At 47.7% G+C, this 22,755-nt stretch overlaps 1 protein-coding gene and 1 non-coding gene across 16 annotated transcripts in view; both read right to left on the minus strand.

The window, feature by feature from the left end:
• CAMTA1 (calmodulin binding transcription activator 1) overlaps window positions 1-22,755 on the minus strand; it is an 829,301-nt gene that overhangs the window by 571,521 nt on the left and 235,025 nt on the right. The gene's annotated exons all lie outside the window — the stretch shown is intronic.
• On the minus strand, window positions 292-363 carry TRNAA-AGC (transfer RNA alanine (anticodon AGC)). Its single transcript has one exon. It is a non-coding gene; the product is annotated as a tRNA-Ala (tRNA).

Genomic DNA, 22,755 nt, shown 5'->3' on the forward strand with positions numbered 1-22,755 from the left:
GGACCAGGAGGAGCCAGAGTGAGCATCTGTCAGCGGGAGTCCCTCCTTCCAGCAGGATCAAGCTCATCTCCACCCAAAAACCCTTGTATGATTCATGGGGTCACCTACTTCAGTGATAGGAAAAATTTATTATATCCAGGAACCATTTGCTTTATTTTTTTAATTATTTTATTTGGACTTCTTTTTCTAATTTCTGTCCTTCCAGTTTCATTGAGATATAGTTGATGTATAGTACTACATACTTTTGGGGTGGGAGGTAATTAGGTTTTATTTATTTCTTTATTTATCTAATGCAGGTACTGGGGATTGAACCCAGGACCTTGTGCATGCTAGGCACACACTCTACCACTGAGCTATACCCCCCTACTCCCCAGGAACCATTTGCTTTAAGTGTCTTACAATGTAGACAAAACAGCAAAGAGAGAGCAATCTATAAAGAAAAAGAATATGAAAAGGAATATATATGTATAAATGAATCACTGTGCTCTACATGAGAAATTAACATAACATTGTAAATCAAATATTCTTCAATTTTAAAAAAAGAAGAGGAGGAGAAAGAGAGAGAGCCGCTCAAGCTGAAGAGGGAAAGAGGTTTTGAAAAAAACATCTTCAGTCCAACTGTCTGTACTCCCCACCTCTTCCCCCGAAGCTCCGCCAACCTAGGGCTCTGAGGAAGGCAGATGGAAACACAGATCGGGGCCACCTCAGTTTCACAGAGCAGGAAACTGAGGGACAGAGAAAGTGAGGGACTTGTCCAAGGTCACGGGCTTGCGGCTGAGCCAAGCTGGTACCTGGGACTCCGGACCCCCAGTGCGTGATGATCTTTCCCGCTGGCTTGTTGCCTCTCAAACTCAAGTCTGGCCCAGGAAGTTCACAGAGAGCTCAAACAAAAAGGGAAGTGAAAACTGGGACTCAACAAAAACCGTGACACGAATGTTCACAGCAGCGCTGTTCACCATCGCCACAAGGTGAAAGAACCCCAAGTGTTCGTCCGCAGACGGAGAGATGGACAAACGGAGTGTGGCTTTCCACACAATAGACGGTTACTCAGCCACAGGAAAGGAATGAAGGTCTGACACAGGTTACAACACAGGTGAACCTTGCAAACATGCTGAGTGAGAGAAGCCAGGCACACGAGGCCGTTATAAGATCGGTATAAGATCTTATAACGTTATAAGATAAGGCCGTTATAAGATATTATAACCTCGTGTTATAAGATCCCGTTCATGTGACATGTCCAGAACACATAAATCTGTAGAGATAGAAGGTAGACTGCTGGTTGCCCAGGGCTGGTGAAGGGGACCCCGGGGAGTGACTGCTAATGCATATGGAGTTTCCTTTCAAGGGGATGAAAACGTCTGGGAACTGGATCATGGTGACAGTTATACAACATCAAGGATGTATGAAGTGCCACTAATGGTAAGTTTTATGTTATGTGTATTTCACCATGATAAAGAACAAGAAGAGAGTGTAGACCTCCAGCTAGGTGCAGCACTGGGGTGAAGGAAACGCCAGCCTTCCCCTCCTACAAGGTTGGACCCTAAACCCAAAGGGCCACCCTGCGTGCCTGCAAGCCTCCTCCAGCTCCCTGGCACCCTTAGCATCTCTCTTTCTGGATCCTAAACACTACATCGATGCTGAGAGGAACGACTCGACTGTCAAGATGAAGGAATTCACTGCAGGATCCAAAGCAAAGACTGTCCAGCTTGCAGATTTTAGATGTTCAGTTTGCCCTTTGGATGTTCAAACAGAAAAACTGCCGCCAAGGTAGGATGTCTCTGTGTGGCAAGGGCTCGAGGCACAGAAGGTGAGAGAATCCCCCAGGCCCTTTGGATCTGCCTGGCATCGGGTTTGGGATCTGCAGGCCAGGGAGATGGGTGGGCCCCTCCCCGTGGGCCCTCCCCTCCCCAAGGCACTGACCCAGCCCCGCCTAGAAGGACAGAGCGGGCAGGGCTGTTGAGTGTCATTGCCCCCCCCACGCTGTGTCCTCGTGCGTCTCTGCCGTCAAAGTCATGCCGACCATTCACCAGCCAATTACCAGGTGGGGCTGGCCCTGTCTGCTCCCAGGCGGATGGGGTCTGACAGAGGACCACAAAGCCCATCTCGGTGGTGAGCCAGTTTGGGTCAGTGAGGCTCAGGGCTGCCCCCGGGAGTGGCGGGTGGGAATGCTCGTACCAACCTGGCTCTTCCTGCCTGTTCCCACTTCGGCCCCGATGCCCTGATACTCCCCATGTAACCTGCCTGGCCTTGTTCACAGTCCACCTCCTCCAAGGAGCCCTCCCTGCTGTCTCACTCCACCATGAACTGCAGCTTCCAGAACCTTCTCAGCAGTGGTTGCACCACTCCTGGACTAACAGCACGCAGTGCTTTCTGTTGCTAGCGCTTCTGTGCATGGTGGTTCTCCATTCCCAGTTTTGCAGTGTCTGGGGAGGGTCTGAGTCTCAGTTCCTACAGCCCTGTACAGCCCTGAGCGGTTCTGTATCCGGAGATGACTGTTGGCACAGTAGTGGCTGCGTGAACAAATACAAAGTTCTCTTCTAAAGGATGCAAACAGAAAGAGTCCACATCTGAGCCAACTCTTGCTACAAGCTGGGAGGTTGTTGAGGGGGGACACATATGGGTATAGTCGCCATTAAACCTCAATGCCCCATGTGAAGAGGCTCTTCAGAAATGTTCTGCTAAATGCTCCACATTCTGAAAGGCAGCCCCTGGCCAGCCCATCAGCACCAAGGCAGCGCTGTCCAGTAGAAACATACCATGAGCCACAAATACAAGCCACAGGGGTGATGGGCAAATTTCCAGGAGCTGTATTTTTTTAAAAAGTAGAAAGAAACAGGAGAAATCAATTTTAATAATAAATTTTCCAATATATTTTCTATTTTAACCCAATATGTCCAAAAGATTACAATGTCACTAATTTGTTAAAAAGTAGTCATAAGCATAGTAAACAGTCTCATGGTTACGGGGGGAAAGGGGGTGGGAAGGGATAAGTTTGGGAGTTTAAGATTTGCAAATATTAGCCACTATATATAAAAACAGATTTTAAAAAATTTTCTTCTGTGTAGCACAGGGAACTATATTCAGTATCTTGTAATACACTTTAATGAGAAAGAATATGAAAACAAATATATGTATGTACATGCATGACTGGGACATTGTGCTGTACCCCAGAAACTGACACATTGTAATTGACTGTACTTCAATTTAAAAAAATAATAAGATAAAATAAATTTTAAAGCAGTCATGAGCTATTTCACATTCTTTTTCATACTCAGTTTTCAAACCCTAATGAGTATCTTCCGTGCCTGGACCACCCCTATTTTGAGCAGCCGTATTTCAGGAGCGGGACAGCCACCTGCAGCTGCCACAGCGGACAGCGCAGCTCCGGATACAGGCACCACAGGAGCCTGCAGAACACAGCATGCCTGCGGGAGCCACGCCCTCTGCATCCTCAGGGCTGATGTGTGAGTGAGGATGTTGCTGCCGCAGACACTTCCTTTGAAGCAGGCCCACTGCCCCACAGGTCCACCCCCGAGGTGCGGAGCTGTGTCCTGCCTCTGCAGTGTGGACAGCTGTCCCCATTTGGAAGAGGATACAGGACTCTCAGAGGGCCGAATTCACCTCCATCTCTCAGCCCATGCTCACCGTCACTTCCATTCCCTTTCCAGAAGGAGCCCCCCACTGAGGACACCCCATAGAATCGTCCAGCCCGGAGAAACTGGCTTCCCCCTCAGCAATGTCCCCCGAAGTGGCCCTCAGAAAAAGGACAGGTCCCTCCCAGGCCTCCCGTCGGCTGCCCCTGGGACAGTCCATTCTTGATTTGGGAGTCCAATGTCAGTGAGACAGAAAGGTCAAACCCAAGTTTTTTAGTGCTTCTTGGGACAAATTAAACACACAAACAAAAACAACAACAAACTATATACAGACATGTTCTGTTTCTTATTCTCCCGAGTCCAAGAAATGAAAATATCTGTGGTCTATAATCTCAGATATTCTGCACACACACACAAAATAGATCTTTCAACCAAGGGGTAATTTTTTAAAGTTTGTTTTTTATGAGAGTTCTGCACAAGGGTTTTATCTGTAAGGGACCGAAGCTGAGCGGGGAAAAAAGAGCCAGGGCTCTCCCAGCAGCTGGCCCCAGCATCTGCTACAGCCGCAAAATGCAATTATATTACTCCCAAACGAGAAGTAAAAATATCTCGTTTCCAATACTCTTGGTTTTAAGACTCATACTTAATGTCCTCTGGGTATTTCAATGGTGCCAGATCCCTGTGTTATGTGCTTTATTAGCAATGTGTGAATGTCATATTAATGACTTCTAACCCGCATGTTTACAGTGGAAGCAAATTCTCCCAGAACCCACCACTCACTGCACTTTACAGAAAATAATTGGCCTTAATTTAAATAAATAAATAGCCATTTCATACCCTACTCCCGCGTCCCTCACCGGCTCTCTCCAAGGAACCCCATGTACGGAGCTGGTGGGTCTCCTGCCCCATGATGAATATTCCAGCCCTGGGTCCAAGAGCACCATGGCCCCTCTTTATACATCCTGTCTCCGTCCACTGACATACTTCCTGAGAGCCCAGCTGGCCAGGCCAACACCCTCTGCGGGATGTTCTGAGTCCCCACCCTCAGGTCAAAACAAACACCCCAAATCATGCCTTCCAAATGACCAGCTCTCGTTCTAAACAACAGCAGAGAGAATAAGGGTTTATGTTTTTTATTTATTAAGGGGTGGCACAGCCCCCGGCAATTTATAAGGGTGGTGGCAACTAAGATCTCAGGGAATCCAAGGGTGTCTGGAGGACTTTCTACGAAACGTCGCGCAGCAATTCAGGAGAAGGTCCTAACAGCCCAGACTTGTGGAAGAAGGGCTGGCTCAGTTGGCTGTCAGTTATGTAAACGTGCTGAAGCATCCTCACGACCATCAAAGTGCCAGTCAGAGCAGAAACAACGAGCTCTCATAAAAACAGTCAGAGGAAGATTCAGTGAAGAAGTAATTAATCCAGTCCTCCCTTCATTTCATTATCCACTCATTGCTTCAGTCATTCGATGAATTATTGAGCACCTACTATACGCCAGGCACTACGCAGGGCCCTAATGATACAAAGACCTATGAGTAATGGCCCCAGGGAAGACAAGTGGGAAGACAGACAGAGATGCAGGATCCAGGGCTGTTGTGCTGGCTGCAAAACAGACGAGGGGCGGCGAATTAGCAGCACGAATACTGTGCTCACGCCGGGAAGAGAAGGGAAGGTTTCGCCAAGGAGCCAACATTCAAACTGGGTCTTGAAGAAGGAGTAGGAGGTTGTCAGGCTGACAAATGGTAACGGCATTAGGGAAAGGAAACAGCAGGTGCAGAAACAGGGAAGTGGGGAAAGGAAATGTGTTTGGGAGGTTTTGAGTCGCATACAGTAGTGGAGTCGGCAGGGCACGGGGACAGCAGAGCCCAGCGATGGGAGGGTGGAGGGCACCAGACTGCGCAGGAGCTCGAACGCCAGGCAAGAAGAGCTTAATCCACAAGGGCCTGGGGAGCCCTGGGACGCTTTTTGGTGGAGGAGAGTGTGCTTTAGAAACCACTCTGATGGTGCCCCGGCAGAGACGGCTGACCACAGACTATGATTACAGCCCAGAAGGAGAGGGTGAGATCCTGAACTACGACGGTGGGGCTGCGTACGGTGGAACCAAGTTGAAGTTTTTCCAAACTGAGTAAGTAGGGCTTGAAAGTAACTGGCTGGAGAAAATGAGGGAGAATGAGGCAGCGAGGACGTCTACAAAGCAGAGGAAGCCCAGGGCCGGAATGTGCCCAGAGACGTGCCTGCTTGGTGAGCATGGCATGTGTTCCCATTTGGTTTATTTGCTAATATTTAAAGATTGGGAGATGAAGACTTGCAAAATGAAAAATGAGGTCTGGCCTCCAGCCTTGAAAAATAAGTTCTGGCCACTCTGGGCCCACATCCCTGGAGAGCATCCACGGGCTGAAGCTGAGGAACAGCTGCCCTTTGGATGACAATGAGCTCTCAGATGGTCGCTGTCCCCACCTGGCCAGCTGTCTTCACTCACAACACATGCCTGGACCTATCTGGGGCTCCCACTCTGATGTTCCTGACGTTGGAAGTTGAGTGGGTGGTAGGACCATGAACCTTATAGGCTACTCAGAAAGAAATACATTTAGAGCAATAGACTTTAGAAGAGAGATGGAGAGATGTGTTCATCAGAATACTCATTGCCTCTTAATACAGTGACTTCTGCTGATTAATCTGGACCCCAGACTGTCCCAACTTCTATTTCAATATTGTGCCAGTTGTCGATTTATTACCTCTTAGCTTCAGTCTCACCCTTATGTGTCCTGCTTTGTGACACTGAAGACGGGCCCTATAAACACGTTTCCCTGCGGGCTTGGCAGAATATTAAGCTTCCTTAATAGAGTAATGAAATAACCCTGCAGGAGGACAGTGGCAAGACATCCCCCTGGTTTCTGCCTGGGTCACTGTTATTATCAGATCATCATCACCACTCAGAGCGGGAGCACGCCCTGCAGGTGAGCTCCGGCTGCGCGCTCAGGGCACCCTCCCTCTGCCGGCAGGCTGCAGCTCTGGTCCACCCGACATCCTCAAGCGACAATGAGCCCCTCCCGCAGACCAGCCCTTTGGCAGCCGGCACGTCCCTGTGGTGGCCCCGTGCTCTGACGAGGTCCAGATGTCAGCATATAGCGTGGGGGGACTCTTCGCGTCCTTGGTTTGTTTGCTGCCTTCTCTTCCTCAGCCTGCAGGCAGCAGCTGCCGTCCCGGAAGTACCTGGGCCTTCCAGCGCCCTTACAAGTCTCTTTTATCCTTATTAGTAGTCTATCACCTTTTCCTAGTTAGCAATTCTTTATATTAAATTTTCTCTGTTCAAATAACCAACATGGCTTCTGTGTGCTGCCTAGACCCTGACTGGTGCAAGAATCCCCCTCAGCCCTGAGGGTCCTTGTGATCTCACTGCTGGCCCGTCTTAGAAGGCGTACTGAAACGCACAGGGGAACAAAGAGATATGTAGAGGAAAAGAAGCACACGTTGAGAGAAACACATAAATCAGCCCAGTGAGGATTCCGTGCCGTGTCTCCTAGATGCCAGCCACGCAGTATCTTGAAAGGCATTGGAACAATGCGTGTCCTACACTTCCATTTGTGAGAGTTTTGACTCTGCCTATTTGGGGAGATAAAAAGCATTTCTTGCAGAGTAGAAAAATGTTACTCTGTCTCCCTTTGGCTGCATGATCTGGGGTCAGTCACTGACATCCGCTCACCTGAAGTGTGGGATAACACAGCCCTGTTACGTGAGGTAACAGACGTGGGTTCTTGGCTCACTGGGTTAAAACGGCCTAAAATCAGCTCCACTGAGGTATAATTCACAGACAGTAATATGCAACTCATTTTAAATGTACAAAGTTCAATGAATGCAAACCAATAAATGTATTATGCACCTATCCCGACATTCAAGATACAAAACATTTTCAGCACCAGGAAAACTCCCTTCACACCCTTTTTCGGTTAATCTCCCTCAAATCTGCAGCCTCAAGCAAGCATTGATCTGCTGTCACTGCAGATTACTTTTGCCCGTTCTCAGATATTATATAAATGAAATCGTACAGTATGTACTCTCTCTGTTTCTGGCTTCTTTCATTGAAGATGATGTTTTTGAGATTCATCCATGTTGTTGTGTGTATCAATAGTAAGCCGTTCTTTTTTACTGTAGAGTTTCTATTCCATTGTATGGATATGTTATAACCTCTTGATTCATTCAAGTGCTGATGAACATTTGTGTTGGTCCCAGTTTGGGGATGTTATAAATAAACTATTATTGGCATTCATTTACAAGTCTTGGTGTGGACATATGTTTTCGTTTCTCTCTGGTAAAAACCGAGGCATGAAATTTGCTCAGTCATATGGGAAATAGGTGTTTCACTGTACGTGAAACTGCCGAATTGTTTTCCAAAGTGGTTGCGCTATTTTATTCCTCCATCAGGAACGTATAGGAGTTCAAGTTGCCCCACATCTTTGCCAATAGTCGGCACCTTCCGTCTTTCCAAGTTTAGCCACTGTCGTGGTGTGTAGTTATCCCATTGCTGCTCCACTTTGCTTGTCCGCAACAGCTAATAATACGTAACATTCATTCACATGCCTGTGGGCCATTTACCTACCTTCTTTTGTAAAGTCTGTTTTAACATTTGCCCAACTTTTAATTGGGTTGTTTGTCTTTCTATGTATAAAGTTTCTTTTTGTAATTTGGATCTGAGTCCTTCATCCAGTTTATGCATTCTGAACACATTCTTCCAGTCTCTGGCTTACTTTTTCATTTTCCTAAAGATACATTTCAAACAGCAGGAGTTTTTAATTTTGGTTAAGTTCAATTTATCATTTTTTTTCTTCTACCAAATTTAAGAAATCTTTGTCTGCTCCAAGGTGTCTGCTTTTTATTTGGAATGTTGAGACAGTTTGCATTAGTGTCATTATTGTTATGGCTGAGTTTGCATTTACCAGCTTCCTATTTGTTTTCTATTTGTTCCATTTGTCTTTATTTGATTTTCCTCATTCTCTTGACTTCCGTTGGATTAACTGCTTTTTTTTTTTTTTTTTTTTAGTATTCCATTTTATCTCCACTGTTGGCTTACTGGGTTTGCTGCTGTTTTATTTGTGGTTGCTCTAGGATTTACATTATGTGTCTTTAATTGAACAGAATCTACTTTCAAATAATATTCCTCCACTGACGGGTACCATAAGGACAACGATGTGTTCCATTCTGCCCCTCCCTTCATTCCTTTACTGTTTGTTGTCACAGTTTACATCTATCTCTGTTCGAGTCCCGTGATGCAGTGATGTAAGCAATTCATTATCTTTTAAAGAAATTAAAAATGAAGAAAAATATCTTAAATTTACCTGTGCATTGCCCATTTTCAGCACTCCTCCTTGTTTTTCAGAGCTCCAAGCTCTCATTTCGAGTCATTCTGTTTCACATGAAGACAGGGGTCATTCTTTAACATTTCCTACAGTGCGTGTCTCCAAGCGGTGAATTCTCTGAAATGTCTGTCTGTCTGCCTGTGTGCCTGTCTGTTGAAAAACATCTTTACTTCACTTTCATTTTTTTAAGGATAATTTCACTGAATATAGAATTCTAGGCTGACAGGGTTTTTACCTTTCAGCACTTACGAGATTTCATTCCATTGCTTTCTGGCTTACATGGCTCTGACGAGGAGTCAGCAGAAATTGTCTGCCCTGCCCTGACTCTGGTTGATTTGGGGATTTCCTCTTTGTCACTGATCTGCAGCAGTGTGATGATGCTGTTCCTTGCTGTGATTTTCTTTGTATTTATCCTGCTTGGGGTGTGTTGAGTTTCTTGGACCTTCAGGTTTATAGTATTCATCAAATTTGGAAAACTGTCAGGCATCACATCTTTAAACAAAGACTGTTAGGCTTTGCTCTGGGCGGCATGTGAGTTACTCATGGATCAATCTGAAGCTTTCTAGACTTACTTTCAACGTTTGCAAAGGTGGGTCTGCAGTACCTCTTACTCTAGAAATGTTTTAGCCCTAGTTTTATTTTATTTTTTTCCTTTTGTACTGAATGTCCCATTTATTCAAGGCAACTCTACAATCTGGTCGGTCAGATTGTATGACTTCTGGAAATTTTTCATCTTACAGCGCCTAGGTGCTTTAGCTCAGCTTTGCAGAGTTTATCCTTATACATCAATTTTTTAGAATCCAGCAGAACTTTCCAGGGGGCCTGTGCGGATTTCTGGAATACTTTCTCTGCAAGGCCCTCTCTTCTCTGATATGCTGCCTTCTGATGTCTGGCCAATCTCAGCCTCCCCAAACTCTAATATGTCTCCTCAACTCAGCAAGATGACTGTATTTTGCATGGGGTACCTCCCTGAAACCAATCTTGAAATGCCTCCAAGCAGAAAAACAGAGTGACTGTCAAACTCACAATCTCCCCTCGGGAACCAGAATCCTATCCTGACTATCGTACAGCATCTGAAAACATATACCTCACCTATTCTGTCCAGTTTTATCATTGTTGATGGCAAGAGGACAAATCTGGTCCCAGCTACCCCACCGTGGACAGCAGCAAAAGCCTAACCGTGATTCTTTAGATTTTCATTTTATCCCTTGAGAACTCAGCTATCTGTGCATGAAAGACACTGCCAGCCTGAGGCAAAAGGGTTAAAACTCTGAGGGTGTCTTTGTTGCCTCAGAGAGAGGCTTCCATGAAGCCCATGCAGATCCAGGCTTTCTCAAACACAAAAGTGGGAAGGAGAGGTGGTGTCCAGGGATGAGAGAATACTGCTTTAACAACACCCACCCTTCACCTCTATCCCTGGATGAAGACGTAGACTTGCTGATCTGACAGATTCAGTTCAAGAATCAGAGGAGCCTAAAAGAGCACAGATTGTTGTTGTAAGTCCTTCCAGAAGAGCGATATAAGCCTGAATATAAAACAGAAGTAGTGTTGCAAGAATTTGGCTTCTTTTTCAACCTTGGCAGGATTCTATCTGCACAGAAAGTGTCACTGACAGCCACACGCTGCCAACTCCGATTAAGAACTAGGGACAAGGGACAAGCTATGTAAAAATAGCCCACATCCACTTGGTTTTTGTATAGATACCTCCCTTTGAGACAAATCCTGAATCCTGGCTAAATAAATCAGGAATTTATATCAGGGGTTGTGTGTCTCTTCCTGTCAATAGATAACCCCACCCACAATGCCCAAAGGCTCTACCTCTGATCTAACATATTAACCAGTGGAGCCCTTTGGAAATGGGTCTTAAATCATTCAAAGAGATCAGAAAAGGCTGTGAAGGTAGCAGGCGGTGGCTCTGGTGCCCATGGGGACAGAGTGGAGGTGGGCATCTTGCCTTGCTCCAGGCCCTTCCTGCCTCCGAGCGCAGCAGAGCCACCTAAGTCTGAGCAACTAAATTTCCTTGCCAAACAAACACCAACATTAATCCTAAACCCTCCCAACCCCAAACCCAATGAAACTAATAATAGCAGAGCAAGCCATCTTAAAATTAACACATCCAAGATACAAGCAGAAACCATTGATCAAAACCTCCTAGCTTCCTTCACAGCCGACAGCTCCAGAGCAGCCCTAACACCCCATGATGGAATCCTATTATCTACAAAAGAAACTTGCTCCAGAGGAGAGCCACAAACAAAGAGAGAACCAAAGGCGGTGGGCAGAGGGGGAGGCTCCGAAGCTCGCCTCTGCTCCCGCAGAAGGGGTGCCACCCTCAAGCTGAGAGAGCCATTAGAACAGCAGCAATGAAGAGGCACTTCCCGCAAGTTACGAAACTGAGAATGAAATTAAGGAAGAGTCCAGTGGGGAAGGAAAGCTGGAGAGCCCACTTCTTCCCATCTGTGCAAAAGCAAAACAGGCTGATTTCATGTCGGAAGAAAAGAGAATCAACAAATATCTCTTCTTAAATTCTAGAACTGCCTGAATTCAGAAAATACAGGGATTCCAGCTGAAGTCAGGAGTAAGATTCATTGGCAAATGCCTCAAACCCTTAATTCACACTTCAAAAACACAAGTTAATTGTGTAACTAACAGAGTGTGACTTGATTATAAGCCACTGGGGGCCGTTAATAGATGAAAGGTGTTTGGATTTCAATGGTGTTTGGATTTCATAACCCGCCTTCACAGGAGAAGTTAAGCTTAGTCACCAGCCCCATCTGCAACACCTGTGATCATGAATCCCACATGGCAAGCAAGCACCCCAGCTTTGAGCTTTTAGACTTGAAGAGTAAACAGGAGGAGAATTCATGAATTTTCTAGAGGTAATTGTTCTATCCTGCTTTGAAGAGCAGTTGAGTTTGGTCTCAGAAGACCCTAACATATGCATGAACACAGGCTTTCTAGCTGACACACAGCTCAAAGGCCCACTGCTATGCTGCTTCAGCAGGAATCCCATTGAGAAAGCTGGATAGGACCACACTCCAATCCTCAGGTATTATTGATCAATTGATCAAAGACGCCCTTTTCCCAAAGACACAAGCCGAGGACCATGTGAGGCCTTAATTAAAACAATGAAGAGTAGGTGCATCAAAAAACTGACCAAATCTATATCAGGTTTTCCTTTGACCGGGTGGGCCCTGTCCTCAGAATTTACAATTCCATTAAAAGGGAAAAAAGAGATCTCCCTCTTTCCTTGCTCCTCGATGACGTCAAGTGGTAATACGAAAGATGAAGAGCCCAAAAGCATCACGTTGTGTTATCTGCAGAGCACCAGGTGCTGCAGGGTGGAAAACGCAGTCAACGAAATCTATTTTCCTGAGAACCCTGTGAGACGATGATGCAGGTAACGTCAAAACTTTTATAAAAAGGGACTTTGCTTTTCAAAGGGTCACAATAGGGCAAATCAATAGTAGGAGGGCTGAACTGGTCCTTTTTTTTTTTTTTTTTTTTTCTGGTCATGTGAAAAAGGAGATTGCGATTAAAGGAGGCCCTCCTTGCCCAATGTGATGACCATCTACAAAGTAAACCCCAGTCTGCAGTCAGCTGCACCCCCAGGAGAGCAGCCTAGATGCAATCCTCTTATCCTCACCTGTTGAGCTCCATTAATTGTTTGAGGATCTGGGTTAGGCATTATGGGGGATATAAGTCAAGGAGAAGATCTAGTTAGCTTTCTCTTCAGGAAGCTTATGATCTTTGAAATCTAGGCACCAAAATTAAGGAGTGACACGAGATCCTAAGCCCATTAAGATCCAGAGTGGGCCATGGGAAGTCCAGGAAGAGATAGGTCAACACAGGCTGAAGGAGTCAGAGTAAGAAATCAAAACGTGACCTCAGGGGAAGGAGAAGGGTGGCTGTCCTTGGTCCTGAAGCAACTTGTGTTCAAGGGCAGCAATTTCTTACTGCCTGTTGTAACCCATTAACCTATTAATGAGTCCTGAAATCAATCCAGTGTTGTAATTGTTTTTTTCTTTAAAGAATAGGATGGGATGGGATGGGAAAGGATGGGGTGGGATGGAGTGGAGTGGAAGATGCCAGACTGCACTACAGGTAGTATTGTTTCTTGAAACTTCTGTTCAGATATTTCACCACAGATAAATATATATATATGTGTTCTGGGTCATGACATGAAATGCATTTCTGGATGGCAAGGACAAAGGGCTGGAAAATCACTGCTCCAGGGTACAGGTACAAAGTCCTCCCAGCGGCCCACCATCCCTGAACACTGAAGACTCCTGTCGCCAGGAATTCTGACTAAAGTTCCAGCTAGGAGGCAGTGGCAGGAAAGAACAGGGTGAAAATCAAGAGAAACAAATATTTTACTCTCCACAAATATTAAGAGATTATAAAGGGAGAGATGAGGGGAGATTTTTATTTTTACAACACAGTTACCAAAATGGTTGGGACTCTTTTCTGAAAATTTGAAGTAGGAAGCATATCTCCAACCTCTGCTCCCAACACTACAGGGGTTTCAGGAGGAAAGTGGCTGAGTAGCAAATCCAGGCTACACTGGCTGTTAAGGGAGGGTCAGTTCCCCTCAACCTTTGGTCTTCACATTCAAAGAAGGGCTTTAACTCATCATTAAAGGCTTTTCTGTAAACTGGGAATAATGATTGCACCTGTGTCAGAAGGTGGTAATGAGAATTAAATGAGTTAATTTATGGAAAGTACTTAAAACATGGCCTGGAACTCAGTAAATACTACATAAGGGTTAACTATTATTATCATTTTACTTTGATATAAATTTAGGTGGCAAACTCACAGTCCATATTACACAGTCATTCAAAACATTCATAAGAATTTAATGCTTATAATACTGTGTTGAGGAGGAAAAAAACCAAGAAGCAAAGCGATGTAACAGTATGCAATTTCAAATATGTTTTAAACATATAAACAGTATAACAATCTCAAATATGTTTTCAAAGAGTTCATAAAAAATGCTGGGAGAAAATTTACTGAAATGTTAACAGCAGCTGGATTTGGGCGTGAGGCCCTAGATAAGTTTCTCTTTTGTACCTTTTCTTCAACTTTCCAATTTTTTTCTATACAATTAGTATGTGGTTTTATAATCAGAAAAGAAAAACCTAGACTTCAAAGACTCTAACTCGAAGCCCAAATGGCTTTCATCTTGAAATGTGCCACTTTGCAAAGCAGGCAATAAAACTGAATGTAGGAAGGAGGAGGAAGCAGATAAGCCATCCACATAGCAGGAATGTGCCGCTTCTGACTTTCTGATCTTTCTTCGGCATTTCACGACTCCTGGAAAAGGGGAATTTACCTTAAACAACCCAGGATCCAGACACACCAGCTTGGGTCCTCCTGCTAACATCTCAACCACAAAGGATAGTACTGGGGAGCATGTGTAAGCCCCCACTACTTGCCAAACACTGAGTTTCCAACAACACCTCATTTGGTCCTTGACCATAACTCTACGATGTAGGTATTGCCACTGTCCGGTTTCACAGATCAGGAAACTGAGAATTTAAAAAGGTAAATATCTTGACCATTCCACCTGGATGCTCCCCTTCAGAGCACGTGTCCTTTAAAGAGCATCCCCACTGCTGCCTCCAGCTTCTCCCCTCTCATCCTCTCTTAAGCCCACTCTTATCAGGTTTTCAGTCCCACTGTTCCATCAGGACAACTCTTGTCATGGTCACCAATGGTATCCACGTGGCCAAAGCCAGTGGTAAATTCTCAGTCTCCCTCCCACCTGCCCCATCAGCATCTTTTGACATTGGTCCCCACTTTGTTGAAATACTACCTTCCCTCAGCCCCCAAGACTCCCTGCTCTCTCTTGGTCTGCTGCTTCCCTGGCTGTTACTCTCAGTGGTGGCCTGCTCCTCCTCACACTCCTTTCTTCCCTCTAAACATTGGACCACCCCAAAGCTCGGTCCCTGAACCACCTCTCCACCCCCACGCACTTCCTCTCGAGACACACAACTCTAAACATCCTCTCTACACTTTTGACTAGCTCAAAATGTGTATTTTCAGCCTGAACTTCTACCCTGAATGGCCAGGAAGTAATTCCACCTGGATACCTGCTAGGCATCTTAAACTTCACATGTGTGACCTGTGAACTCTCGCACACACACGCACACACACATGCACACACATACCCCTCTTCCTCTAGTTTCCCCATCTCAGCCAATAGTACCTCTGCCCCAGTGGCTCAGGTCGGACGTCTGAGAGCCATTCTTGTCCCCTCTACTTCTCAAGAATTCATGAGCAAATTCTGTTTGTTCCACCTTCAATATGTGCAAAATCTAACACTTCTGCCACCTTCCTTGCTGCTCCCTTCGTTCAAGCCACCAGCACCTCCCACCTGGAGGACTACAATGACCTCCTATCTGGTTTCCCTATTTATGCTCCTGCTCCGCACACACCAGTGAGGGGCATCCTTTAAGGTAGCTCCCACCTCACTCCAAGTCAAAGAAGCCAGGGTCCTCTGGGCAGCCCTCCAGCCCTGCCTGCTCGGGCCCCACACTCCTCTGATCTATTCCCTACCACTTTGCTCCAGCCACACAGTCCCTTGTTGGACCCCAAACAGATCAACATATTCCTGCCCTCGGACCTTTGCATTTGCATCTCCCGGTGTCTAGAAGAGCCTCTTTTCTCGGATTCCCACTTGGCTCACATCCTCACTTGCTTTGGGTCTCAGCCCAAATGTCCCCTTAGGAGTAAGGTCTTCCCTAATCACTGCAGAAAATAGCAACAACCTCTTACACGCTCCCTGTCCCCCACACCCACGTGACTTTTTCTCCATAGCATACACCCCACCTGATATCCTGCAATATACTCCACACATCACTACCCTATTCTTTTATTGTCCCTCTCTGTTCCTTACCACCAGCCCCACTGGAAGGCAGAGGTTTTGTCCATTTGATCACAGCTTCTAGAACAATGCTTGACCCAGATTCAATAAATATTTATTGAATGAATAAATAAACAAGTACGCCTGTTCAAGGCCATGGCTAACAAATTCCGGTGGTAGGTTTCAGCCTCGACCTTGTGTCTCCAGAGCCCACACACCTCCCATCTACACCCTCCTGACTCTGGTTGCCAAGACGTGTTGCCTGACAGTCTTACAAAGTCAGAAATATCCAACCAGCGTGCAGCCAGGGGGGAAGCTGGGGTGATCCCCCACGTGGTTAATGGGCCCAAGTAATTGAAATAAGAGGTTTATACTGGGACATTTAGGATATATGGTTATGACACCAATAGCACGTATCATGCAGTGCAGCTCAGAGGAGTCCAGTGTTGACAGAGTGGTCAGGGATCCAGTCTCCATGTAGACCAGGCTGCACACAAAGCCCCAACAAGCATGTAACAAGGATTTGCCCTTGACCTCAGGAAGGCGCAGAAGACCACAGTGCAGATCGGCCAGCACAGTCCATCTTTACCACCACAGAAATAGCCCCAAAGCCTGACCCTACCGGATCCCACCGACAGAGCCACTAGTCTCCGCGTCATCCTTCAAAGACAGTGCGGACAGTCCCCTCCAGCCTCTCCACTTATCTCAATAACCATCCTCCAGGCAGGATGCCACAGCGTATTTTCAGCACATTGTGGCCCAAATCCTTTGTTTTAATTGGTCCCAGGCATTTCCACGTTTAGCTCTTCCTTCACTTATTTGGTTTAAAGAGTCAGTCTCCGCTTAGTCCAACAGGGACCCAGAGACTAGATAAAATCGTGAGACTGATCTACAGCATTTGTGTTTAATGGTTAGATATTAATTGGCTTCTTTAAAAGTGCGTAAATTGGCCCATCTTCAGTCTTTGTAATCTGCTCCTCCTCATCACTGCAGGAGCCATCCTCATCACCAGCTCTGCTCCACGTCTCACCTTGTAAAACTACAGTTCGTTTATTTAAGAAAAATAAAATAGATTTATCACAATTTGAAATACAGAAAGTCATTAAAGCAATAATTAAAAACACAACTACAAGCACCATCAAAGTTCCATGATAATAAACTACATTTTATTGTGTACTAATTCGCCTCATGATTTACTGTATACATCTTACAGGGTCAAATCAATGTCTGCACCGAAAAAAAAAATTCAATTAAATTCTATTCACTGTATCTTTCAAGTGAGTCTATTGTTTGCTTTTGTTTCCTATCAGGCCCTTTGTCAGCTGTTCCAGCTCAAGATTACAAAGAGAAGGGACAGGGCCCCACCAAGGTCAGGAGAAACACGTCCAAATCCTACCCAGTCCACCTTCGCCATCTCCTGTTCACCTGTCATTTAGGACCTTGTTTGAGGAGGAGGAGGGGAGTGGGGCAAGCCCTGGGCCCGTGGGCTCTGACGCACCCTCCCCGCTCCTGCGCAGCCGGCATGAGCCCCTCCCTGCAGCAGCCTGCGGGAGCCCCGCTGATAACCCGGCGCACACACGGTCCCTCTTTAAACGTCCTCTCGCCTAGAAACACGCACGAGATCGGTCCTGCCTTCTGCAGTGTCCCTCGCCCAGGTGTTCAGAACCAGAACAAGCACATCTGGATCCAGTACCTCCCACTAAAGCAAGTTACTCACCAGGCCTTTACCCTGCCCAAGTGATTTTTCCAGAATTAAAACACACATACACAGAGATGATTTCTATGCTTAGAAAAAATTGCCTGCTACTGACAGTTTGATGAGATGGAGGAATAGATGGTGGAGACAACTGGGCAGGAGTCTCTTCCTGTCCCCTCCCTGCCACCAACAGAGAATGGCACTGCCCAGGGAGGCACCAGAGCCAGCATGAAGTCCAGGCTTGGGTCTGAATTGACCCCTCCCTGGTCGCCACCTCTAGGGGTCACTAGGCGTAACCGGCATGTCAGGGAGAAAGCTGGGTTCTCAAAAGGCCTCTGTTTTGCAAAGCCCAAGGTTCTTCAGAATATGGAAAGGGAAATGAATGACCCCAGAGCCTCACTCTACAATAACCAGAAGCCAGCAGTGACTACCAGGGGCACCGATTCCAAGCCTATTTTCCAAGGGAGAGAAAACAAGCTACGGAATGAAAGATTACTTCAGAACCCAACAGGAATCAGTGATGAAGCTGAAATAAAGCCAGAAGTGGCTGTCCATACCCATGCTCTTTCTTGAAAGCCTAGCACGTCCAGCACAGCACACACATCCCCTTTCTGGCCCCTTCCTGGCTGTGACGTCAGGAGGCTTGGGAGCCTCCCTGAGATGGCCCCTCTCCACTGAGCTGCCCTGATTTCGCTCTGAGAGATGCCTGCACCCCGAATACTCCACACCCAGGGGGCCAGCAGCTCCAGGCACTTCCAGGCCCTGCCTCTCAGCAGAGCCCTCCTTCCTCCAGAGAGCACAGGACACACCCTTCCAAGGAGCCGCGCTTGGACCCGAAGGACCAAGAGCATCAGAAGAGGATGGGCAAGCAGGACCAGGGGGAGGCCAAGGAAACGAGCAGGAAGCGGCGAGCTTCTCATTAACCAAGACAGCCTCATGCTGGGGCCAGGCTTTATAAGTCTCAACTGCACAATGCTTTTTAAAATATAGATGCAATTTGGGCCTGTGGTTAATACTGTTTAATTTTATTTTGTACCGTGTAATATCTTCCCAGGCTGGGCCTAGAGTGAGTCTTGAGTCTCAGCTCCAGACCTGGCTGGCTTGGCCAAGATCACCCTCGGTAAGTGTGTGTGCCCGTGGCCGCCCCACTGCCCACCCGTCTCCCCGAGCCACAGTCAAGTCCCACAGCAACAGCAGAACTCTCGGCTCTCCTCTGCTGCTCCCCCCCAGCCCACCCTCCAAACAGGGGAGACAGACCTGGTGGCCTCTGAGACCAGATGGCCCAGAACAGTCCATTGACGCAAGATCTATCCTGTCTATGCCGTGCCCCATTCATTTGTCTATTCCTTCAGTAACTATTTATGGCTGCCTTACTCTGCGCAGGGAAGTCTGCATCCCATCATTGGTTTGGAAAATGTGATCCTGTGGTGTCAGTGGAAGGAGACGAGGCTCCAAAAAAAGAACTTGCAGATTCTAATCCCTGTTCCACTGCTTCCAAGCTGTGTGACCCTGGGCAAGACGCTCAACCTCTGAGTCTCCTTCTTGTCCTCCGAGCATCTCTGGAGACAAAGCAGGGAAAGCCTGGCAAAGAGCACGGCATGAAGCAGGAGCTCGCGATGTAATAGCTGCTCCTTCATGGCTAATGACAGTCGTTCCCAGTCGCCTGTGGGTCACGGGAACAACCATAAAATAAAGATGTTACGTGAAACAGGAAAACATCTCTAAGACGCCAGGGGCCTAGCGGGGTCAACGGGTGAAAGAGGGCCCGTGAGGGCGGCGGGTGTCCAGACCCACCTTTCCTGCTTTACAGCCCTGCAGAGCCCAGACCTGCGTCCAGCTCCGGCCAGTCCTCCCGCTGCCCCGGGGGTTCTCCCGCAGGAAAATGGAGAAGACTCTGTGCATCTGCACGAAAACACATCAATAACTCTGCTCGGCCAAACAGCCCCGAAATGCCAGTGCGCAAAAAGAGAGAGAAAGGAGATGTCCGTGCCCAGCACGCTAGAAAACAAGAGAGGACTCAGGCTCGAGGCAGCCCCGGAGCAGCCAGGAGGGCCCCTCGGGACGGAGAGAGGCGCGGGCAGCTGACCAGGAGCTGGGGAGCTTGATCGGGCCGATGTTCGGCAGCCATGAATTTTTCTCAATCCCAATAAAGTGCCTTTTCCTTCATTTGTCCAGATTATTTATAAATGGATTTTTCAATAAAACACAGAGCTCAGGACACCGTGATGGATTTTCCCTGGCACCTCGGGGGGGCCCATTCACCCCAACAGCCGTCAGCCCGGCCCAGTGGTACCGGCCTGGGTCAGCCCGTCCTCCCTTCAGGCCACTGACTGGCTTTCAGTAATTTCTCAGAAGCCCATGGGTGGTCACTAAATTTAAACTCCTGTCCTAAAAACTCACATTCAACTCAGTAAGCGTTTATCGATATTCTACGACGTGCAGGACTTGAGGCTGGCCAGGCGCTGTGCCGGGAGAGGGAATGGAAGAGGGGAGCCAAGATGACCTTAAGCACCTGACAGTTTAGGAAAAAATACGCTTGTGCAAAAACTGGGCTCAACACAAGAAGCCTCGATTAGGATTAAAACGGGGGCTGTGGTGACAGCGGAGACTTCCGACTGCAAAAAAACTTTACAGAAATCCAACCTAAACCTTAAACAAGAAGGCAAGCGAGCATCTCGCGTCCCAGGAGGCCTGGAGGCAGGGCTGGCATCAGTGATGTCACTGGGAACCAGGGCTCTTCCTGCAGCTCAGTGGTCCTCTGACTGTGGCCGGGACCTCTACGGCTGCAGGGCGACCACAACAGCGCCCTCCCAACCATCACATTTTCCAAAGCCCAGAAGACACAACTCTCATACTCCTTTTTAAGAGGCAGTGCATTTCTCCAGGAGCTCCTACACAGCTCAGTGGCAATAACTGAGTCACAGGCGGCCCCTAAACTAACTAGTGCCACAAGGGGCTGAGACTGATCCGGATTTACTCCCCGGGACTGCAGAGGGGCCTGGCCGTGCCTGAAGAATCTGGCCCCTGAGACCTGTGGGCAGGAAAGAAGGGGGCTTGCTGTTGGGCAAACAATCAAAAGTTGCCCTGCCTGGGGAAACATACTCTCCAAAGAGGTTTTGTGTTAAACTAGTAAAATGTACAAACAAAAAAGGCAGAGAACTGGTCTGTTTTGTTCTTTGTTGTACCCTGTGCAAGTAGCCCAGTGCCCAGCTTACAGTAGACATGCAAATACTTACTGAGTGAAAGGAAGAAGGAGGGAGGAAGGAAGGAAGGAAGGAAGGAAGCAAGGAAGGAAGGGAGGAAGGCAGGGAGGAAGGGAGGGAGGAAGGGAGGGAGGGAGAAGGAAAAGAAGAGAGAGAGAGAGAGAGAAAGAAAGCTGGCATTAAGCCAAGAGACAGAGAGCATCCAAACCTCAAATCCCAGGTCCCAGGGAGTCAAAAGAGCAAAGAAGATAATGTAGGGGAAGGATGCCGACCTCTAAACTGGGAGCCCATGGTACTTTACGGAGGAAAAGTAGTCCAGCAAGGAAGCGAAACTTTCCTTCTCTTGATTTCTCTTGTTACCCGGGTACTCTCCAGCCCAGACGCTCCCCTGAGACATGGCAGGGCTAACACAGCCATTTGGGAAGCTGCCTGTCACATGTCCTTTGTTGTCGGCATCAACAAAGGAGGCAACCATTTATTCAAGCAGACAAATGACCTTAGCCCACTGGCTCTTCCTCTGACCAAGACTTCAGCTTCAACTTCCTACACACATCCTCTGATGCAAGTTCTACCAAATCCATCAGATCATGGGAAGCCAGTAAATTATACCATTTTTAGAGGCTACTGGTGATGCGTACCAAAAGTAAGCAGGTTTACCTTGAAAGCAGTACAGTTGGATCTACAGGTAACTAAGACAAAGTTTGTTCAGAGACCAGAAAAATCTACCTCGATTTTTAAAAATGACACGAACTGTTTATTACACACACACAGACAGATGTGCCTTTCACACTCCACAGGGCCAGGGTAGCTCACAGACAGCCCACCTAATATGAGACTCTGGGGGTGGAAGGGCCCTAAGCATCGGGCAGGGCAACCAGCTGAAGCCACAGGGACTAAGGGGCTAAGGATGCGGCTGGTAAGGCTGCCACCCGCGCTGGGAGAGGAGGGGACCACTGGGAAGATGACTGTGGAGCAGCCAAAAGGCAAGAAAGAGAAGACCTCTGGGCAAGGGTGGGGCCCAGAGGAGGTGGGCTGGACAGGAAGCTGATAGGACAGGAGCAGTGTGAAGTCAAGGTCAGGTAACTGCAGATCCACAGCTCAGCTCCATCCCTCCCACGAAAGCCACTCGGTGCTGGGGTGAGCACTGTGCACGGTGCAGGGTGCGCGACGCAGAGCCACCCCAGTGAGTGCGGATGCCCCAGTCGGGGTGAAACAAGGGCTGTGCTCTTTGCTACTTCCTCTTCCTCAATCTAAACACTACAGCGCTTTCAAATGCAGCAGGGGGTGGACACTGATAAACATGCCTGGGGCCACCTGCTCTGTGAAACAAGGAAAATCCTTCACCAGGTTGGAAGAAAGATTATTTCCCTCATTGGTCTTTCCTACAATCAGACGTTGCAACTTAGGGCTCCCACCTAACCAGCAGCCCATCTTCCTTTTCTGGATCCCTCCCATCAGCTGACATGGAATCCCACAGGAAGATGCCCCATCTCCTCCACTTTCCCTCCTGCTGCAGCGAAGCAGCCCTGCCCGTGCAAGTCAAATCCGTCAAGTTTGCGCTATATCCCGTCTTCTCTCACTTTCCCAAGGACCTCACTCCTAAGGTTTCCTTTCCTCTGCATCGTCCATTGATCAGAATTCATTTCTCCCCTGTCCTCCCTCCAACCCTCCCTCCGTTGGTCCCCTCCACACTCACTACGAAACTTCTCCATGGCCACGCGCCACCTCTAGACACCAAATCCAGTGCCCTTTTCTCTCATCTCAGTGGCCTCCCACAGAGCCGGCAGCCCCTTACCCCTCCCCCTCCCCACTGGGCTTCTGTGAAACCATCCAGACCTGCTTCTCTGGGCAGCACTGGGAGCCTCCCCATCTCCAGCACCATCTCCTCCCCCTCCCCCGTCTGAGCACTGCAGGACCCCACCCGGGCCCCCTCGCTCTTCCCTCTGCCCTTTCTCCCGTGGTGGGGTCCTCTCCTGGGTCATGACTTTACACACCGACTCCTTGTTGATGACACAACACACTTACTCCTCTGAGCTCCTGGCTCCAGCAT

This window comes from Camelus dromedarius, chromosome 14 (assembly GCF_036321535.1).
Source record: "Camelus dromedarius isolate mCamDro1 chromosome 14, mCamDro1.pat, whole genome shotgun sequence".
Classification (NCBI taxonomy): domain Eukaryota; kingdom Metazoa; phylum Chordata; class Mammalia; order Artiodactyla; family Camelidae; genus Camelus; species Camelus dromedarius.